Source organism: Aplysia californica, unplaced genomic scaffold (genome assembly GCF_000002075.1).
Source record: "Aplysia californica isolate F4 #8 unplaced genomic scaffold, AplCal3.0 scaffold00036, whole genome shotgun sequence".
Classification (NCBI taxonomy): domain Eukaryota; kingdom Metazoa; phylum Mollusca; class Gastropoda; order Aplysiida; family Aplysiidae; genus Aplysia; species Aplysia californica.
Window position 1 is genome coordinate 347560 of NW_004797306.1, and position 6608 is coordinate 354167.

At 36.6% G+C, this 6608-nt stretch overlaps 1 protein-coding gene and 1 long non-coding RNA gene across 4 annotated transcripts in view; both read right to left on the minus strand.

Moving 5' to 3' along the window:
* The window catches only part of LOC101863566, an 11150-nt gene extending 11104 nt beyond the window's left edge, over nucleotides 1-46 (minus strand). Inside the window, exon 1 of one of the 3 annotated variants that reach the window (XR_004859535.1) lies at nucleotides 12-46. The gene's annotated coding sequence lies outside the window, so the exon portion shown is untranslated. The remainder of the gene's footprint in view (nucleotides 1-11) is intronic. The other 2 variants (XM_035973916.1, XM_005091811.3) reach the window with 2 other exon arrangements.
* A 625-nt stretch (nucleotides 47-671) lies between these two features.
* On the minus strand, nucleotides 672-6572 carry LOC106014211. The gene is made up of 4 exons (XR_001185542.2): nucleotides 6167-6572; nucleotides 5154-5242; nucleotides 2529-2607; nucleotides 672-1472 (listed from the first exon to the last, which is right to left on the minus strand). It is a non-coding gene; the product is annotated as an uncharacterized LOC106014211 (long non-coding RNA).
* Nucleotides 6573-6608: the final 36 nt, after the last annotated feature.

Consider the following 6608-nt stretch of genomic DNA (forward strand, 5'->3'; position numbering starts at 1 on the left):
AGCTGGCCTACCATAGAAAACTGCATCTCCCCTCGACGCTTAACTGCAATAGAGGATGAAAAAGAAAAAGTAAAGTAAAGTACAAAAGAAACAGAATGAACAAAAAAGCTATTCTTCTATAGAACTAGTATCTTAACAAGACAAGAATCGACAGGAAAGACATTTCATGCTTAGCTTGTACATATATATTTTTACAGTGCAAGCCTTACTACTATTTTAAAAAGTGTCAATAATGTTTTAAAAGGAGTATGCTGACATTCAGATTAGAAGCATGAGAATCTAACTTGCAAATGTCCTACAAAAGTCTGAAAATAGCTTTCCTGTTGATTATTCTTCCATATACCCCACCCCACCCCCCTACACCCCTCTATAAACAAAGGAATTTAATAAAAGGGCAACAGGATAAGACTGGGAAAGCAGTTCCAAAACACAGACCACAATCAAACAAAATCAGAACACTAGCAACAAGAATCAACCTATTCAATCAAATTTCCACATCATCAAACTTCCAGCAGATTCCCCTTTATGAGCCCATTCTGTGACTAATTGTACGAGATAATTGATCATAATATATTCCATTACTAACTACTCTGTGATATATTGGAGCTACCCTTCCGGACCAAGACAAAAAACTGAGGACCTACTCAGGGGACAATGCAGCCCTTATAGAAAACTACACATATCATTTCATAGTGCTGAACTATAGGGCAAAAGCTCAACCTTTGCTAAGACTGACATCAACAAGAACGATGAAGCATGTTACTCATTCTACCATATGTCACATGAGTTATGAACTCTTTTTTTATGTATGTATTTAATGCCAGCATTGACAAAATTTAGATCATTTGGGGGAGAGGGAGGGGGCTTTGACCCTGATTGTCAGAGCAACCTGGGATGAGAAGGATACAATATCCCTGCAGAAAGATGGAGATGCTTGATAAAAATTCTCCCCACATTGGAATTTAAGTTAGATTCCCTGTGTGCAGTTATGAAGCACCTAATTACTTCTCCACAAACACTGATTGTTTTTCAAATGGCATCATTCAAACTATCAAAATTGTTCAATATATCGAGAGTGGTTCACATAGAACAGAACATCGAAATTCATCTGGATTCTTTTATTCTAAGGTTTGGTGGCTCCTTAAATGAAGAAACAAGAGAGGTAAGATAGGTTGTCTTTTTCTTCTTTTGTGTTTCCCCACTACATCTAAGGGTTAGTTGACAACGGGTTCTCTCACTATGCGACTTCTAAGCTTATTGGTCTTAATATATTATACACCTGATGTCCATTGTCGCCATCAGAAAGTAGGATTTCTTGCTGTTCAGTCAGCCATGCTGATTTTAAAGAGACTCTTAACTATTAAAACTGACCTGTGTTGAATGAGAAGATATCATTGTACCAGGTCTCAGCACCATTGTGGCCTCCAAACACATACACAGCATCCTTCACCACACAGGCAGCATGCTCACATCTGTGGAAAAATGGCAAAGGGAAAGTTTAATATACTTATAATGCAAAAATTCAGAACAAATGCAAGAGAAAAAAACTTTTAGTTTAGTTTAGTTTTAGTAGAGGTTTTACGGCACTCGCAACTGCATAAGGTCATACGAGCGCCAGAAGAAAAGAGGTGTTACAAGAGAGTAACAAACATAAAAAAGAAGAAGGGGAGATAAGGACGATAAATGTTTGATAGGAAAGAAGGAGCAAACCACACCAGAGCACCCGCCAACCATCCACAGAAAAAAAACCTATTGAAAACTACTCATTAATTGCCCAGCCAGTAATAGCTCTTCTTTTATATCTTCTCCACTACCCCCCCCCCCCAAACAAAAAAACCCCCAACTAACAAACAAGAAAATCCAATACCCCCTCCCCCCCAAAAAGGCATAGAGTGTTTACTTGCAGTGATCTTAATGCAAACATAGCTTTGCAGATGATTTGTAATCAAACTGTCAGTCTCTCCATCTGCCCCAACAGCTACAACAGGTACATTACAGATTAGACGGGACATTTTTGGTGTGGCATTGATTAAAATTATCAACGTCTTGAATATCACCAAAATGGTTTCCTGAATAGAAGTATAGCTTGCATGAATCGAGTAATCAAGCCCTTAAACATTTACTCAACTTTATGAAGCGACCAGTTTCACATCATCTCTGCGGAGTGAATGTATTAAGGCTACACGTAAATGCTGCTCCTAAAAAAAAAAACTCCGCCGTTGTTAGTACAAGTGACACATCAAAGTTATGCATATTGAAAAAAGTACTTAGTTTTACAGAAATATTTTTTTTAAAGGAAAACTGGTGCCAGCTACAAGCTAATGAAATTTTCTTTTATGAAAGCTTAATACTTTGTGATGAAGTGGGCAGTCGGTGGGTACTCTGATGTGGTCTCCATCTCTTACATTTCTTCCAGTGTTATTGGGCCCCTTCTGTGTTCTGACAAGATATGTCTGTTATCATGCCGACTTTTCATAAACTATAACCAAGTAGAAACAAAAGTGCTAGAGTAATAATTTTCAATTTACCACATCATGTGCCCTGCCCTCTCCAGTGGAATATCTCCTCCTTGACAGAGTTTCGCCCATTTCAGAGCCCCACGGTGAACTGCAAAAAAGTATAATGGGATGCCATTTAAACAGAGTGAGTTTGAGACATGAAGTATACATACATTTCATAAAATGTACAAGATTGCCTAAATTCAGAAACACACATGTGTCTTTTATTGTCATTTTTAGAGATTTCAGAGAGCTCCCCTCCCCCCATATCTGATGTTCCCATCTTCACCTCCCAAATGTCTTAAAAGAGTGTTAATGATTTAAAAACTAAACACATCAGTACAATAAAGTGAGTGTCATTACAGGGTGGAGGAAGGGGAATTATTATGTCTTATGTGGAAAGGGGGGGGGGGGGTGAGGGGGGAAAAATTACGGTACTGAGACAATGAAATGTGTTTGCATTACTAATTATGCATCAGCTATGAGCTTTTTTTCTTAGGAAGACTGTACACCACTAAAACATGAAAGACAAAAGAATTAGGTGAATGACAGATATTTATATAGATCTATACATTGTCTATAAAGCAATCAAACTTTTCCTCATTATTTTTTTTTTTTGCAGCATAATGCATGCATCTGCTCAAAAGGAATTTTTGAAATTTCTTGGTAAAACAAGTTAAGGGAGAGCTAGGTTGTAGATATAAAAAATAAACGACACATGTTTTTCTTTAAAATGTCTTTTCATTCGAGAAAGGTACACATTGCAATTCGTTTTGAATACAAACACAATGACAGACAGACAAACAAAAACAAACACACACCCAAACTCAAAATATAAACATTATTTTAGAAGCTTACAAACAAAAATTCCAAATCTAATTTTTTGTAAAGTACAACATGTGCTGCGTTTTGTGTAAAAGAAAAAAAAAAGGTAGCAGATGAACATAAAACAGACAGGTAGACACCACAAGACAGAAAGAAATTTTGTACAAAGATATCATATTCAATTCCAAATAAAAATGAAAACAAAATGTAGTCATCTAAGGGTTCACGATCTAAGTCTGGGAGATATGAAAACAAAAACAAATTAATTGCTGATACCCAAAAACAATCTAAAAGAAAGAAAAGAAATAATAAAATAAAAATAGCTACTCCCTGCCGAAGGATCTATGACGAAAAGAACTTAAGAGAGAAACCTTTTAAACGGTACATATCATTTTGATAGAAGGTACCCTGAAAAAACAAGTACATACTTAATTAATATCAGATCAATTTAATTTTTCTTTCCTCCAGCTGAAAGGCATAAAAGACCAAATATTTGCAACATTTTTTCGAAGAGAATTGGCAATGTATTCTTATAATATAGATCTATATATATATGTGTGTCACAACGCGGTGGAATCAGGCGTTCATCAATTTTTGGGCTTGTGGAGTTATAGGATCATCTGAAAACTTGTTCATTTGCTTGCTTTAGATGAAAAAAAATCCTCGTCAACTTAGAATAGAGGTTGAAATATTTTAAATTGAAAATGGTGGGTGTCACCTGGTTTTAGAGGTAAAATTATAAGTGAGAAAATGGCCACCAAAGATGACTTATTTTCTTAGCTTGAGAGTTCGAGGAAACTGAAAATTTACATTTTTTGTGCCTTTAATCAACGTTTTTCAGTAAAATCCATTCAGAAATTTGCTCTTTAATGGGCATGAAAGGTGTTGAGGCAAAACACAAAAATTCAATGAAAATTCACAAACTTGAGGTAAAAATAGTAAAATGTTAGTTTCTTCATTTTGATTGTTTTGACGATCCCCTGATTTCACCACATGTAATTTTTCACATATGTAATTGATGCTTGCAAGCGAAGTTGCGAGATGTTTTCTTACATTTTATAAAAGCTTTTTTACCACAAGAGGGTCATTTTCTGAGAGCTTTATTGTCATAAAAAGTTATTACACTTATTTCATTAAAGACTAACAGATTAAATTTTCCTTTTTTACACACATGTAAATCAGTGAGGATATGGGGCACTCATTTGTAAACTTGTAAAACACAGCTTGACAGGATGACAAAGATGCACAGTAATGAGAAGCTGTAGTTGAATGCAAGTTTTATCATCCCTAGGCTGCACAACAAGATTCAACTTTCTCTAACCCCCCTCCCCCCCCCTTAAAAAAAAAGCAAAACAAAAAAAAACACCAAAAAAAACCCAGTACAGCAAAGACCTTCGAGGTCAATATACATGTATTTTTGCAGGAAGAGAAATTAATTAAATAGGCATTTGAGGCACTATATGTGGTGTTTCACATTAAGTGAAGCCTATCTTGTATACTTACTGTGAGGCATTTTAACACATTATATAGTGTCTCACATAAAGTATAGCTAGCCTAGTTTTTTTTTTCCTTTTTACAGTACATGTACAGGCTTCACACGAAACCTACTCTAACCACTACATACCTGTCTAAGATATACATCAGCACAAACCTACATTTCCCACTTCTCCTCATTATTTTTTTTCAATATCATTATAAATGACATTGTCCAGGAAGACCATAAGTATAAAATTAACACTTATAATTCTGACAATGGTTGGCCTTCTCAGACAGGTTCGACTACATCAATAGTGCAACACCTTTCACCTTTCTTTTTGAGGTATCACTTACTAGTGCAGCATTCTCTGAGTTGCGAAGTTCAACATTTTTTCCTCCAAAGACATAGGTTTTCACCTTTCACAGAAAAAGCAACATCATGGCTGAAATGAAACAGTACAAGCATGATGAATATATGACATTCAATCTTAATTCTTTCTTTTTTACAGGGAGGGAGGCGGAGGAGAGGGGGAATAAAGCTCAAAGGCTCCGTCCTTCAATATCAGAATTCATTTTTTAATTGCTGTTTAAGCAGGGTAGGGCCTATTCAAGTGAATGGAATTTGAGGCACTTGGCCTGACAAGATCTGATCTCTCTAATCACTTGAATTTTATAGCTAATCAACAGCTCAAGCCGCAGACCATGAGAACTATAGTAATTCACTTTCTTTTTTCATTAGTGTAGGTATTTTTACACCCCCATCGACACACAATTTGGAATATTTCGGTGGTAGGCTTTCGACCCTGCCTGTCAGGACCAACCCAGCATATCCGGCAGGCTGAGACTGAGAGGGATAAAAAACATTCCAATTCCAGCAGAAAGACTGAGATATATTATACTTGATGAAAGTTTTCCCCACTTGGAAATTGAACTTGGGTCTCGCCTGCCTGTGACAGCAAAGCGCCTCTATACAGCTTACCACTACACCACTGACGCCGTGTGTATTTCAGCTGGAAAATCCAAAATGTGATGGGCTCAGTGTCACAGTCAGTGACAAAAGTAAGGATTGGCTGTCAGTTGATTTAAACATTTAAAGATCTACTAGATCTAGATCTATGTATAATATACATAGTATAATATAGTAGTATAATATAGTAGATCTAGTAGGCCTATAGGATAGGAAACCGTAAGCCTTCAGTAATAGTAAAAAGTAAAGTTGTTCCCGCATCCCAAGCCCCCCAAAAAATAGAAAGAAGGAAAAAACAATAATAACAACTCCACTGACTCCACATCACACATCTTGAATATAAATATAAGAATCTAGATCTACACAATGTATCCATACAAAGAATGAAGTTGTCCCTTACCGTGGGAATGGGCTTCTCCCATCTGGCTGAGCCAGATTCCACACGCAACTTACGAGGCTCATTATGATGAGCAACTGACAGAAAATGGAAATCGAAAGTAGAAAATCCGCGAGTGAAAACAAAATGGGTAGTAATAATTGGTGAAGACGGAAATTGATGGCAGATTGTGGTATTCGTGTGCTTCATCTTTCAATTGTTTCGCACTTAACTTTGCCCCTCCCCTTCCCCGCCCCCTTTTTACAGCCTTTCCTCCTCCTTGATCCTGCATCCCAAAACCCCTAAAGACAACGAGAACAACAAACATGCAAACAAAACAAAACAAGAGCAAAGGACTATACACATTGTAAATGTTAAAAGAAAATAAACCTCCAACAACAACGACACACACACACCGCACACAAACATTCACACATTCTCTCTCTCTCTCTCTCTCTCTCTCTCT